This window comes from Diceros bicornis, chromosome 35 (genome assembly GCF_020826845.1).
Source record: "Diceros bicornis minor isolate mBicDic1 chromosome 35, mDicBic1.mat.cur, whole genome shotgun sequence".
Lineage (NCBI taxonomy): Eukaryota > Metazoa > Chordata > Mammalia > Perissodactyla > Rhinocerotidae > Diceros > Diceros bicornis.
Genome location: NC_080774.1, coordinates 34503766 through 34519161, shown reverse-complemented (window position 1 = coordinate 34519161; position 15396 = coordinate 34503766). Strand labels below are relative to the sequence as shown.

At 48.7% G+C, this 15396-nt stretch overlaps 1 protein-coding gene across 2 annotated transcripts in view; it reads right to left on the bottom strand.

Moving 5' to 3' along the window:
* Window positions 1-438: 438 nt before the first annotated feature.
* LOC131398561 (ral guanine nucleotide dissociation stimulator-like) overlaps window positions 439-15396 on the bottom strand; it is a 257569-nt gene continuing 242611 nt past the window's right edge. The window contains exons 5-6 of one of the 2 annotated variants that reach the window (XR_009216928.1): window positions 814-866; window positions 439-460 (exon numbers count right to left, since the gene is read on the bottom strand). The gene's annotated coding sequence lies outside the window, so the exon portion shown is untranslated. Of the gene's footprint in view, window positions 461-752; window positions 867-15396 lie in introns of those variants that run through there. The other variant, XR_009216927.1, reaches the window with a different exon arrangement.

Genomic DNA, 15396 nt, shown 5'->3' with positions numbered 1-15396 from the left:
GTGGGATGAGCCCTTGCTCTCAAGTCGACCCCCTGCAGACCCTCCCCTGAAAAGTCCACAGCCACAGCCTCCTGGCCCACCCCAGGGTTCCCACGGGGAACAGCCTAGGACCCTTACTAGCCTCCCCTCAATTCCTCCTTGCTTCACACCCCAAGAACACCACACTCCTCCTCCTCCTCTCCCAGGGCAGGCTTCTAGCAAATCACAGGGTATGTGGTCCCTGTCCCTCCCCACAACAAACCCATCCTGCACCAGCTCTTCCAGGCCATCCCGGTCACTTCTACTGGGGGATTCGGACACTGTGGCACCAAGAGAAAGGGCCCTCCTCTCTTGATTTGAGGCCTCCAGCTGGGAACGCAGAGCCCCTCCCCCACAGGCACACTCACCTGCTGCTGCTGCTGCTCCTTCTCCTGCACCCTCTGGGGGTTGATTTCCAGAGGGCAAACGTGGAAGGCCCCTCCTGTCAGGGTCGAGGACAGTGTCAGTGAGGCCATAGTCCCCTCACTGCATTTCTCTCCAGCACCACTCGCCTCCGACACTGGACATCTGACTCGAGTCAACTGGTACCAATGCCACTCCACCCTCCAAGGTCTTGTGATTCCAGAACAAGCCCAGTTTCAACTCTCTGAGTGTAAGCTTGGGCTTGCGTCCTGGACTCCCTGAGCCTGTTTCCTCATCTGGAAAGTGTGAGAACTCCAGCTACTTCACAGGTTCTCCTGAGGACTCACTGTCGCATGACTGTCATCGCTGTTCTTGCCCTCACCCCTCCAGGGAGCAGGCAGAAAGCTCCCACATTCCTTTCCTCCCTCTTACCTCATCACCCCCATGTGAGGCCTGCACCACACGATCACCATCCTTCCATTTCCCTGATGGGGAGACAGAGGCCCAAACAGGGGCAGTGAGTTGCTCAGGGGCCACAGAGGAGAGGCCACTTGGCCCTCCCAGCCAGAGACCCTGTTCCAACATCCTCACCTAACCCCCAGCCCCACCACTGACAATAGTCCTGACCCCCGAGCTCTCGAAGCTTGGTCGTGGGCCGAGGCGTGGATGGAGAGGATGTGGTGTCTTGGGAGTCTGGTTGAATGGCTCCTGCCTGCCCCAGTCTCGTGGAGTGTCTGGCCCCCAGGCTGGGACAGAGGCAATGCCAAACCCTTCTCCTCCCCCAAGGAACCACTCAGGATATTCCCCTGCACTGAACTCTTTCTTTATCCACTCAGAAACTGGACCCCCAAGGTGCCACCTCTGATCAACAGGGAAGGGGTGAGAGGACATTTTGCTTCCCTGTTTACATGAAGCTCCTAACTTCCTTTCAGCAGGATCCACTAAGAATCTATCAGTTGCCTAGGCGCTACTCATAAGCCACCTGGGGTATATGTCATTGCCAACCAGGCATTCAGGTGAGACTCCGTTGTTGACTCGAATGACTGTTCTAGGCGTCCAGGGGGGGTCCCAGAACGCACACATATCTGTCTCTCGTCCAGCTGTTCAGATCCAAGGATGAGCATCTTGTTTGTCCACCTGGGCCAGGGGAATTCTCTGCTGTGCCCGTCCCTGGGGTAGGCAGTGTGCTCTCCCCTTGGAGACATGGTGAAGATAGAAGGAGCAGCAGGGGCCTGGCTTCCTGAGGACAGGTTTAGGCTGAGGGATAAACCCACCCAACCACCCAACAGTCTGGGAGAAGCTACATTCAGCAGGACGGAAGTGCATGGAAGCCAGAAATCTGCTGATGGCGCCAGCTCGGCAACTCGCCCTGGAACAGCACAGCCAACACCACTGTGTCCCATGACCAGGGCCTCCTGCCCACAAACGGCACCCCACCTGCCCATGGGCCAAACAGATCCCTAAGCTTGTTAACCTGGACAAGATAGATGGGAACGTTTCAGAGAAAGTTCAAGTGAGAAACTATCAAAACCACAGCTTGCCCAGTCCCCCTCCCCCCGTGGCACTTCCTCTCTTTCCAGACCCCCAGCCTCCACTCTACCTTGGTCATCAGTTCTCTGCTCAAGGACTCGTCTTGGCTATAGTGCTCCTTAAGTTTTTCAGAGCGCTCCCTGAGGAGAGGAGAAAGAGGGAAGGATAAATTTAGGGATAATATGAGGGGTCTGAGTGCAAATCTTTTTCTTTGACAACCTGAGAGATTCAAACTGCCTGGAGGAGTGCTCTCACTGGGCTCCTCTGAGGGCTAAGGTCTTGTGAGACTGGGAGGGGGCTCTCCTGTTGGTCACTGGGGTCTCCATTCCCCCGCTATACAGAGCAGCTCTCTTTTGACCACTTTCAGTTTCAACTGGGCATAGAGTTCTGTTGCTATAAACACTTGAAAATCTCCAATGTGGCTCAACCCAGTACCTGGCATTTAGAGAAACCGAATCCTGAAGCAGAATTGGTGCACTAAGGACACCAGGAGACTTAGAGACACACCGCTGAGGCCCAGGCCCTGTTCCAAGCATTTGCTGCCACCCAGGAGTTCCCAGCTGACTGAGGGGCCAATGGCAGACATACGGGAGATCCCCCATCCACCCTGGTCCTCCTATGGAGAGAGGCCTACCCACCAGGAAACTTCCCCCATGTGTTCTTCAGGTGGCATATGGATGTTTTCTGCAGAACAGAGATGACAGTGCAGGGCGAGGAGAAGTTCTTCAGGATCTTGCACTCCTGGGGAAGGGAAGAGAATGAGCTGTGAGGTGGGGTACTGGAGCCCTGCTTGCTCTAGCTTCAGTCCCCTTCTATTTAAATCTCCTCTCCTGGATGAGACAGATGCTCAGGGAGCCCCAGAAGGGCACATTTAGGACCCAAAGAGTAACACTCACAAGGAGGAGGATTTTAGCTCAACCCAGGGAGGGAGCCAGGTAGGAAGTGAGCATCCCCGCAGTGGGACCTGGAGTCAAGGTCAGCATTCCCCTGGCAAGAAGGGCCTAGGGACTTGCAGGGGCTTAGACCACACACTGCAATCCTGGGATCTGATAAAGGTGGAGGCAGTTCCCAAGGCTCCAGAGAGGGGCTCCACTGGGCCTCCCACAGCACACCTGGGCCACCTGGATCCAGCGCTCCACCACCCTCACCCTGTCCTGGGCCATCATGCTCGGGTCCCCGAGGCAGGTGGTGACGACGAGGCTGGCCACCCTTCTGAAGTGGTCGATGGTGGCCCGGACGGTGTGTGCCAGGTGCTCATTGCTGGGCTTGTTCCTCTTGCCCCAGGTGGAGCCCAGGCACTGAGAGGGCACCACCTTCCGGAAGAGCTCCTGGGGAACAGGGGGAGTGTCACCCAACATTGCCACACCCCAGCTCTGTGTCCACATCCCCAAAAGTCCCACACAGGGGTCACAGTTTAGAGCTGGAGCTCAGGAAGCTCATGATGTGGCCTGAGCCTTGTGAGAGTCCCTGGCTTTTCTTCTCTGTCCACTGAGGGTACCCAGAGGATGACCCAGGACCCAATACTGGCAGGGAAGGGAGAGGGACATTTGCATCCAGCCCGTCCTGGCTAACTCCAAGCTCCAGATGGTGGCTCACCTCGGCTCATCCCAAGGGGGCATCTTCCAACACACTGATCCCCCTCTGGTCACACTCCCCGTTCTGATGCACATTCTCCCCTGGCAGCTACAACCACGGGCCTTGTCTGTCTCCCTTGTAGTGGAGTACACATCAGGTGTCTAATAAGTCCTGAGGCTGTTGAGCTTCCTGAGCAGACGGTTGGGCCACCAGGGACCTGGCTGCATACAGTGAGTTCCCCTCCACTACTGATGTGCCAGGCCCTGCTCACCCTTCCTTCTCTTCAAGGAGCCGGCATAGCCACTCTGTGCAGCAGGTCCTGTTAGTGTCCACCTCTACGCTCTGCAGGTGGAAAGCAAAGGCTTAGGGGTTCAGAAAGTTGCCCAGGTCGTATGGTTGGTAAGGGGTGGAGCCAGGATTCGGGCCCAGATCATAGGAGACTGGATGAGGTCTGGGGCAACGATGGCAGAGGGAAGGCCTACCCCACCCCACCCTCAGAGCCCAGCTGCTCACTGCATCCATCACGATCAACTGCTCCACCACCAGCTTAGGAGGGAAGGCCGTAGGTTGGGCTTCTTCTCACACTTCTTAGCCACAGGTGGAGACGGACTTCCCACTAGAAATGATGGTCCAGGTGACTCCAACTTAGCAGCTCCCACTCCTGCTGGAGCCCATGTTGGCCCTTGCTCCACCTCCAACACTGCTGGTAGAGGGGACACTGGCTCCAGTGCTAGAGGGTGTGGTGTCAACGGAGCTGGAGCCAGCTCTACCTCCACCACTGCCCACAGCTCTGCTTCTGCTGCTGGCTGAAACTCTGGAGCTGACTCTGGAGCGGGATAAAGAGAAAGGTTCACTCACATAGCTGACTTTCCATGTGTCCTTCTAAATACAGGAAAGATCCCACTTCTCTTCCAGGAATAGCCAGCCTGCAGTCCCCTTTAGCCTCTGGCTCTGCCTCAGTGGCCTCCTAAACTCACAACAGATAAGGGAAATAGGGTCAAGGGAGCACAGCTCTGAACCAGACAAGGTTACCTGCATGTACGTCCCCTTTAGCTTGAAAAAGAGACAGCCCCTGACTGGTCCCACCCTAGTTCTGGTCCAACCCCATCATCTCAAGGTCCTGAGTGTGGAGGCCCTCTGCTCCTGCTGTCATCTCAGAGCAGCACTGGATGGTGTGGGTGGCCTCATGTACCTGCTCCTTGTCTAGTGAGTTGGTGGAGTTGAAACCATTGGGCAGCTACTCGACGACCTCCTGAGTGGAGTTCTGCAAAGACTGCCTGGGAGCTGGGCCAGAGGGAATCAGGGGTGGCCTGCACACTGCCACTGAGGCCAACCCCCAAGAGAAAGTCTGCTCCTCAGTTCAGGCACAGAGGGCATCCTTGCAAAGATCTTTGGTCAGGGAGGGAAGGAAATGAAACCTCTAGGGCTCAATAATATATGAGTAGAGGAGCTCACCTTCTCATGCTGTCAGCCATGATCTGGGGTATGAACGTGACAGACCCACCAGGTTTCCGACACCTAACAACAAGCTCCTGCTTAGGAATGGCCTGTCCCACATACCCTGCCTTCCCCACTCCACACAGACACACAAACACACACACACACACTATGAGGGGCCTGGAGTGTGGGGTTGATCAGGTGGGATCACCGTTGTGTCCTGGCCTGCACTAGCCTTTCCTGGGCTCCCCCATGTTACCCTTCACTGCCTCCTGTCAGACACCCAGAGGCGTCAGGGATGAGGGCTGAGCCAACATCGGCAACAATCAAAAAGATTCTCTTTCTGGGTTTTTTTGAGGCCAGATCCTGCAAAAGTTTGGATACAACAACAAAACATTTTTGCTTCTTGGCTGTCTCCATTCAAGTGAGCTGGATGGGGGGCTGTGGGTGCCTGGTTACCAGAGTTCTAAGATCTGTTGAGGCCTAGGACCAAGGAGATGGGGTCATTTTTCAAGATTCCTTTACCTGGGACCCTTACCTCAATCAGATTTCTCCAGAGCTGCCCATTGAGCCCGGGCTGCTCACCCTCCTCTCTCATGTCACTTCCTGAACTGTACACAAGGAGCCTACACAGCCCTAGCCACAGTTCCCTGGAAACCTAACTCAGGTCCTAGCTTTGAGGAGACAGAGATGAATGCAGACCTCCTCTTTCTTACCAGTTCTGCATCCTGGGAAAGTCCCTGTGCCTCTCAGGTCCTCCCTAGTCTCCAAACCTGCACCATGGGGATCAGGCTAGAATCTACTTCCTAGGGACCTCACCCGGTGTATATGAGATAATATCTATTACCCCTGTGGGCTGGTGTCACATGTACCTAAGGCACAAACTTAGAGATGGAAGAATAACAAGAAGGGGTGACATGTAGCACAGAACACCACTCAAAACAGGCCTGGATTCTAGCAATGTGATATTGGAACAGTCACTTCCCAACTTGGCCTCATTTTCAGGTCAGCATCATGAGGGGTTTGAAACTAATGGAAATTTAGATACTGCCTTCTGTGGCATAAAACCATTCAACTGTTTCCTGTTTTATGGAGAATGAGACCCAAGGGCCTCATCTTGGCCTATGAGGTGGGAAGTCTCCACAATGGTACCCAGTAAACCCCACTCATGGCATAGCCATCCCCGTGGAACCACTAAGTGGTTAGTAACTGGCTTATGAACATAATAAGAGCCAATGTGATGGGATGTCTTGTCTAAATTTTAACTACACAAGTCTCTCACTTCCTCTTACTCCCTCTCTCATGTTCCATCTCTCTCTCTCACTCTGTCGAATCCCTGTAACTGAGGAATCAAATACCAGTGTTTTGGGACTGCCCAATGTGGAGGCCTATAGAGGAGAGAAGCACGGGAGTGCCCAGGCCAACAGACAGAAAGGAACTCAGGCTCTCAGTCCAAACTGAATCCTGAAGGCTGAGAGTGACCTTGGGGGCTTGTCCTCCCCCAGTTGAGCCTCAGTTGAGGCCACAGCCCCAACCTGTTCAACTCAGTGAGGCAGAGGCACCCAGCTAAAACGTGCCTCATTGCTGATACACACAAATTGTGAGATAGTCAACATTTGTAGTTTTGAAAAGCAAGGTTAGGGGCAATGAAGTCAGAGAGGGAAAGGTAACTGACACAGCCTACCAGGCCCTGGCCCTACCTTCCACCCCAGCTCCTGTTCTCTCCTCCCAGCCTCCTTCCAGCTGCACTGGCCATATTTCTGACCTCCTCTGGCCAAACTCACTTCTGCCTGTGAGACTCAGGACCGGTGGTGCCATCTCCCTGACACACTGCTCCCAGACCCCTGAAGGGCTGGCTCCCTCTTGTCATTCTGGTCCCATCAAATATCACCCTATTGAGGCCTTTCAGACCCTCCTACCAAGTGACGCCCAACCCTCCCTCACAGCCCCCTGCTGTGTTTCTCTACAGCACTTGCTGAGAGGAACTTACCCACGGCTCTCAGAATCATTGACAAAGATGGAGAACTCAAAAGTTTTGCAGGTACCAATGCCTGTGTTTCTCATCCCCTAAGCCATCAGATGTCTCCTTTGGATCCCACTGCTGCCACCAAACTGGTACAAAACAAAATAAAACTGAGTAAATTTTAAACATCTTATCGGCTTTATTCAACAGTTCATGAATCAGGCAGCATCCAGTCTAGCAGAGAGAAAGGAGCTCCAAGGAGCTGTACAAAATGAAAGACTTTTATAGGCAGAAGGGAGCAGGAACAAGGAAATTACACTACACCAAAAAGAGGGTTGGTTACTGCAAGGTTACCTTCCTTTAGGGGATGGCAGGGCTCTATTAGGAAGGTGACCTACCTGCTGCTCATCAGGCGATTCCCAATTGACTGGTTTATGATTCTATTCCTGGGAGGGCAAAAAGTCTAATTAAATCTCGGCTTGTTGATGTGAGACTTAGGCTAAGTGGCTCTATTAGGGCCTGGTGTCTTGTTTCATTATTTTATTTTATTTTTTTTTTGTGAGGGAGATCAGCCCTGAGCTAACATCCATGCTGATCCTCCTCTTCCTTTTTCCTGAGGCAGACCAGCTCTGAGCTAACATCTATTGCCAATCCTCCTCCTTTTTTCCTTCCCCAAAGCCCAGGTAGATAGTTGTATGTCATAGTTACACATCCTTCTAGTTTCTGTATGTGGGATGTAGTCTCAGCATGGCTGGGGAAGAGGTGCGTCGGTCACGCCCGAGATCCGAACCCAGGCCGCCAGTAGTGGAGCGTGCGCACTTAACAGCTGGGCCTGCCCTGGTGTCTTGTTTTAAACACATTAATTCTGCTGGTCCCTGATTTCCCCAGTTACACCCCAGCTGTCCCTTCATTGACCATTGTTAATCACACACCCACTGCACCTGCCTCCAGTCCTTCCCCCTCAACACCGTAATCTCACACACAGCTCCTCCCGACACTATCATGACGTCTCCCACCACACGTCCCCTATACTTTCCACACTGCCAGCAAGATGCTTCACAAACACCACAACCATTTATGTCCAATGGGCTTAGAGGTCTAACCGTGCACTGGGAATCAGGAGTCACAGGGTCTGTCACTTGGCCTCCAATCACCTACTGTACCCCAGCTAAAGGGCTTACCCTGCGGAGAGACTCAGTTGTAGCCAACTCCATCGAACAACATCTTTGCCCCAGGCTTCCTTCAAAATGCTCCACCCACTTTCTGCCCCAACTGCTCCTTGAGGGGTCATTTTGGGGTACCCTTCGAGGCCACCTTGGTGATTTTGTGCCCAGGCACAAACAGCTCTTGGCCGACAAACACTTTAACCATACCCCCTGAAATCATATAGCACAGGTAACCAGTGAATGGGTGCAAATTATTTTACCTCAAGACACCTAAGGAATATTTCACACCAGGAGCATCCACTTTTGGGTTTCACTGTGGGCTGATATCACAAGGCTCTCACCCAGTGAGCGTCTCTCTTCCCCAGCTCTCTGAGCAGCTTTCTCCAGGCTATATTGTGCAACGCACTATTGTTTCTCTCTCAGCCTGCTTCCCTCAGGTCGCAGGTCCCCTGAGTTTCCTGCCCTGACAGGCTACCACCAACCCATAGAAACAATGTCAGTCCTATAGCACTGGGTGTTCAGTTCTACTAGGATTGACTGACTGGACTGGGCACAGGTGCGGTGGCCCTACCCACACAAAATCAGGAAACTGAGGCAACTAAGAAGTATCAACAACCTTAACAGAACATGGACAACAACTCCATAGGAACGTATCCTAACCCCTGAACAACACTCTCATGAGTCTCTCGCCTAAATGGTTTTAGAAAATGGTCTGGCCCTAGACTGTCTATACCGGCCAAGGAAGGAGGGGTTGGTGCCTTTCCTAGAACCACACTTGCTGAGTGTACATCAACAGAGAAGTTCAAACCTACCTTCACCAAATGGCCCAAGAGGTTAAAATATTGCATAATATTACCCAAATCTTTGAATAGATACCAAAGGCCCCCGAGGTCACTGACCTATTTTCATGGCTGGTCTCTCCAAGTTGGGGACAATGGAAATGGACTGGATTTTAGACTGTTGCTTGTATAGTCATAGGATTTGTTACTATAGCCCTCGTCGGGTGTTTACTCTCTTGGCTACAACTTGCCCTACCCCTAATAACTCCATTAATTACACTTATTAAATATACTAAGCAACTTAAAATTAACCAATACCCTGATTAACTTAAAAAATTCAAAAATTTTATGTGGAAAATCTGCTTAACATAGAATACACCGTTTTAAGTATTTCAAAGTATACATTTCTGTGGCTTTTAGCACAATGATTATGTCGTGTGGCTATCACCACTATCTAATTCCAGAACATTTTCAACACCCCCAAACAAACCCATACTCATTCACAATCTATTTTCTGCTAACCCAAACCCATGGAAACAACTCATCTGTTTTCTCCCCCTATGGATTTTCCTATTCTGGACATTTCATTCAAATGGCATCCTGTTATCTATTGCCTTTGTGGATGGCTTCAGTGAGCACACATGTTTCAAGATTCACCCATGGCCGAGCATGTAGCAGTACTTAATTCTTTTTTATGGCTTATAATATCCTATATTATGAATAGGCCACATTTGGTTTATGCAGTGATAACTGGATAGAAATTTGGGTTTGTTTCACTTTTGGACCATTGTGAACACTGTTGCTTTGAATGTCTATGGGCAAGTTTGCTCTTTTGGACATATCTACCATGGGCCTCTCCAGGTCAATGGTAATTCTAAGTTTAAGATTTTAGAAAATGACAAGCTGTTTTCTGCAGTGGCTGCATCATTTTACTTTCCCACCAGTAATGTATGTGGGTTTCCCTTTCTACACATCTTTACCAACACTTGTTATTTTCCATTATGTTGAATATAGCCTTCATTTTGAGTGTGAAATAGTATCACATTGTGCTTTGAATTTGTATTTTCCTAATAATTAATGATACTGAGCAACTATCTTGTGCTTATTGGCCATCTATGTATTTCCTGGAGACATGTCTATTCCAGTTGCTTACCCCGTTTCATTGACTTGTCTTTTATAATTGAGTTCTAAGAGATCTTTATATATACCCAATATAAGAGCCCTCTCACGTATATAAGTTGCAAATAGTAGGAGACTTCAAAGACCACTTTTAACGGATAGAATATCCATACAGAAAATCAGGAAATAGCAGACATGAAAACATTAACTACTAAATGGACCTATCAGACACACACAGAATATTTTACTGGACAGCAACAAAATGTACACTCTTCTCAAGGGCACACAGACTATTTTCCAGAACAGATCACATGTTAGGTCACAAAACAAGTCTTAACAAGATTAAAGAAGACTGAAATAATACCAAGTAACTTTTCTAAACACAATGGCATGAAACTAGAAGTCAATAACAGAAGGAAAACTGGAACATTCATAATATGTGGAAGTTCAACAAAAACTCTTAAACTTAAAAGTAGATCAGGGTGCAGACAGGTGCTGTAGCGGTTAAGTGCATGTGTTCCGCTGCTGGCGGCCTGGGTTCGGATCCTGGGCACGCACCAACCCATGCTTGTCAGGCCATGCTGTAGTGGCATCCCATATAAAGTGGAGGAATATGGGCAAGGATGATAGCTCAGGGCCGGTCTTCCTGAGCAAAAAGAGGAGGATTGGCATGGATGTTAGCTCAGGGCTGATCTTCTTCACACACAAAAAATGTAGATGAAAGAAGAAATCAAAAGGGAAATTAGAAAACAGCTCAAAACATACAAAAAGAAACAATAGGGACCGGCCGGGTGGCACAAGCGGTTAAGTGCGTGCGCTCCACTGCGGCGGCCCGTAGTTCGCCGGCTCAGTTCCCGGGTGCACACCAACGCACCGCTTGGCAAGCTATGCTGTGGCAGCATCCCATATAAAGTGCAGGAAGATGGGCACGGATGTTAGCCCAGGGCCAGTCTTCCTCAGCAAAAAATAAAATAAAATAAAATAAAAGAGGATTGGCAGATGTTAGCACAGGGCCAATCTTCATCACACACACACAAAAAGAAACAATATGGGCCGGCCCTGTGGCTTAGCGGTTAAGTGCGTGCTCTCTGATGCTGGTGGCCCGGGTTCGGATCCTGGGCACACACCGACGCACCGCTTCTCTGGCCATGCTGAGGCCGCGTCCCACATACGGCAACTAGAAAGCTGTGCAACTATGGCATACAACTATCTACTGGGGCTTTGTGGCGAAAATAAATAAATAAATCTTTAAAAAAAAAAAAGAAACAATAAACACACCAAAACTTATAGGCTGCAGCAAAAATAGTACTAAGAGGAAAATTTATAGTGATAAACTTGTACATTACAAGAGAAGAAAGATGTCAAAGAAACAACCTGACTTACAACACACAGCATTAAAAAAAGAAAAAATGAAACCCAAAGTTAGCAGAAGGATGGAAGTCACCAAGAGGAGAGTGGAAAAAAAATGAAAGACAGTATGGACGATTAATAAAAGTAAAAGTTGAGTTTTGGAAAAAATAAAATTGAGAAACCCTTAGATAAAATATCTAGGAAAACAAAGAAAGATGACTCAAACTAAATCAGAAATGAAAGAGGAGGCATTGCAACGGATGCTTCAGAAAGAAAGAGATCAGAAGAGACTATTCTGAACTAGTGTACACTCATCAATTGCATAACCTAGACAAAATAGATAAATTCCTAGAAACAACCTACAAAAGCTGAATCATGAAGAAATAGAAATCTTGAACAGACCAGTAACAAATAAGCAGATTGAATCAGTAATCAAACACCTCCCAATGAGAAGGGACTTCTCCACTCTGCCTGACCTTAGCCAGCCTGCCCCAGTGCCAGGCTGACTCCTGTGGACCTAGCTGGCTCCCTGCAGGCTTCTGCAAATCCAGGCCCCTGGCTCACCCTGGAGCATGCCAGCTCTGGTGGCCCCAAGCAGCATCCTTGACACCAGGCTCCCACCGGGCTCCTGGGAACCCAGGGCCCCATCTCAGCCTAGGAGCTGCCATCTTAAACAGCCCAAGGTGGCTCTTGTGACCACAAGTGGTGTCCTTGGCACCAGGCTCCTGGTGGGCTTTGGTGAATCCAGACCCTGGCTCACCCAAGGTCCTGCGTATGCCAGGCAGCCACAGGCAGCACCCACAGCCACAGGCAGCTTCTGTAACAGGGCAAACCCAAGACCCCAGTGGGCTCCCACAAACCCAAGACCCCAGGTCACTCCAGCACTTGCTGGTTCCAGCAACCCAGGTAGATTCCATGACACCAGGCTCCCAGGGGGCTGCTGGGAACTCAGGCCCATGGATCACCACACCACCTGCCAGTTCCAGCAGCTGTAGACAGCTCTTACGGAACGAGGCTCCTTGCAGGCTCCCACAAAACCAGGCCCCCAGTTTACCCAGGTGCTTGCTGACTCAGGCGGCCCCAGGCAGCTCCCATGGCACCAGGCACCGGCAGGTTCCCATGAACCCAGGCTTCCATCTTGATCCAGTGCCTGCTGGCTTCTGCAGCCTCAGGCAGCTCCTGTGGCCCCAGGATCCCAGCAGGCTCCCAGGAATCCAGACTTCTGGCCTACCACAGCACAAACTGTCTCTCGTGGCGCCAGGCTCCTGGCAGTCTCCCATGAACCAAGGCTCTCAGCTCATCCCAGCACTGGCGAACTCTCATGGCCCTGGATGACTCCTGTGGCTGCAGGCTCTCAAAGAGGACCTGCCAAAACAGGCTCCAGTGGGGCTACTCATGATCTCAGGGTCCCAGCTGTGCCCAGGGCCAGACACAATACCATAGACCCAAGCTTTCCACTCACCCCAGGACCAGGCTGTCCAAGGACTCCAGCAGCAAGCTTGCCCCTGGACACCACCAGATGGCCTACCCAGGACCCCTAGATGGGATGACTGTGAAGGCTTTGGTTTGCTAAAGCCAGTCTGTAAAGGGTGGAAGAGGTGCCTACTTCCTCAAATTTGCAGACATCAATGGAAGGCCACAAGGATCATGAATAATCAAAGACTCATGACACCACCAAAGAAAAAGAATAAAACTCCAATGACCGACCAAGCAATGGAGATATAGGAACTATGACACAAAGGCTTCAGAACAACCCTCTTTGAGAAATTCATAAAACTCTAAGAAAACATAGATAGACTACTAAATGAAATAAGGAAACAGTGCATGAACAAGTGAGAAGTTCATTATAGAAACAGAAATCATTAAGGAAAAACAAACAGAAATCCTAGAATTGAAGAACACAACGACTGAACTGAAGAATTTAATAGAGAGGTTCTAAATCAGATTCAACCATGTACAAGAAATAATTAGTGAACTAGAAGATGTGTCGTTTGATATCATCCAGTCAAAGAAACAAAAAGAAAAACGGTACTGCATAGGAATGGGGAAAGGCAGTGTGAATTATGGGATACCATGAAAAGAAATAGATAAGCATTATTAAAGTACCAGAGAAGACAGGGATAAAGGAAAAGAGTGTTTACTTAAAAAAAAAATAGCAGCTTGTATCACTATGAGTTTCTCTCTCAGGACTGCTTTTGCTGCATCCCATATGGTTTGATATGGCATGTTATCATTTTCGTTTGTTTCCAGATAGTTTTTGATTTCTCCTTTCATTTCATCAATGATCCATTGGTTGTTCAGTAGCATGTTGTTTAATCTCCACATTTTTGTCACTTTCCCAGTTTTTTTTTCATGGTTCATTTCCAGTTTCATAGCCTTATGGTCTGAAAAGATGCTTGTTATGATTTCAATCTTCTTAAATTTATTGAGGCTTGCTTTGTTTCCCAACATATGGTCTATCCTAGAGAATGTTCCATGCGCGCTTGAGAAGAATGTGTAGTCAGCTGTTTTTGGATGGAGTGCTCTGTATGTGTCTACTAGGTCCATCTCGTCCAGTTTTTCATTTAAGTCTAATATTTCTTTATTAACTTTTTGTCTGGATGATCTATCCATTGCTGTAAGTGGGGTGTTAAGATCCCTTACTATTATTGTGTTGTTGTTGATTTCTCCTTTTAGGTTTGTTAATAGTTGCTTTATGTACATTGGTGCTCCTAAGTTGGGTGCATATATATTTATAAGTGATATGTCTTCTTGATGTAGTGTCCCTTTTATCATTATATATTTCCCTTCTTTGTCTTTCTTAACCTGTTTTATCTTGAAGTCTACTTTGTCTGATATGAGTATGGCAACACCTGCTTTCTTTTGTTTGCCATTAGCTTGGAGTATTGTCTTCCATCCTTTCACTCTGACCCTGTGCTTGTCTTTAGTGCTAAGATGTGTTTCCTGAAGGCAGCATATTGTTGGGTCTTGCTTTTTAATCCATCCTGCCACTCTGTATCTTTTGATTGGAGAGTTCAATCCATTTACATTTAGGGTAATTATTGATATATGAGGGCTTAATGTTGCTGTTTTGTCACTTATTTTCTGGTTCTTTTGCATTTCCTTTGTTTCTTGTCCCATTTGTTTTGGACTGCCAATTCAGTTTGGTTGTTCTGTCTTATGATTCTTCTAGTTTTCTCTTTGTTTATCATATGTGGTTTTGCTTTGATTATTTGTTTAGTGTTTACCTTGAGGTTTGGGCAAAAAATCTTGTGTATGAGATAGTCCATTATCTGATAGCCTCCTATTTCCTTATACTAAGTCAATTCAGTCACTTTCCTCTTCCCCTTAAGTGATACAATAAGTTAGGAAACAGATCTGTTGACAAACACAAAAAAGCTAGATCTAGCCTCAGCCTGAGGGACAACAACATAAGAAACTAGTGGAGAGGAAACATTCTTCTCAAACCACAATGAAACAGTCATCATAATGGATTGTGTGCTAAGCCACAGTGAAATCTCTAAAGAGTCCAAAAAGCAGAAATCTATAAGTAACCATATTACGGGACCTTAAAGCAATAAAAATAAAAAATAATCACAAAATATTGGCTCCCCTCCCCCAACTTATCCACTTGAAAATCTGTCCACACCCTTCTAAATCTCTCAGGTTACAGAGGGGATCCAGACAGACAGGACAAACTCTTTAGAAATGAGCAGCACTGAGAGCAGCATGAGCCAAATCCATGGTGTGGAGACTAAGGGACAGAAGAGACACAGCCTCCACTGCAGGTATCAAGGAATATCAACTCTACATGAAGAAGCTGAGCACTTCCCTCCAGGAGCCAGAATAACACCACAATAAAACCAACAACAGCAGAATGAAGTGAGGATTCACGAGGCAGGAAAAACAATGCAGACCTAAGCAATGGAGTTAAGGGCTGGCTCTCTGGAAAGACTTGTACCAGTGAGAAACCTTGCGCAGTCTGACCAAAAGGAACAGACAAAGGCACCAAACTGTACCATCAGGTACAAGAAACTACCGAAACTGCTTTAACGTGATAGGAGAACATAGTGGATAACTCTGACCAAGACATCAGCGGTCCTCAACTGGAGCTGTC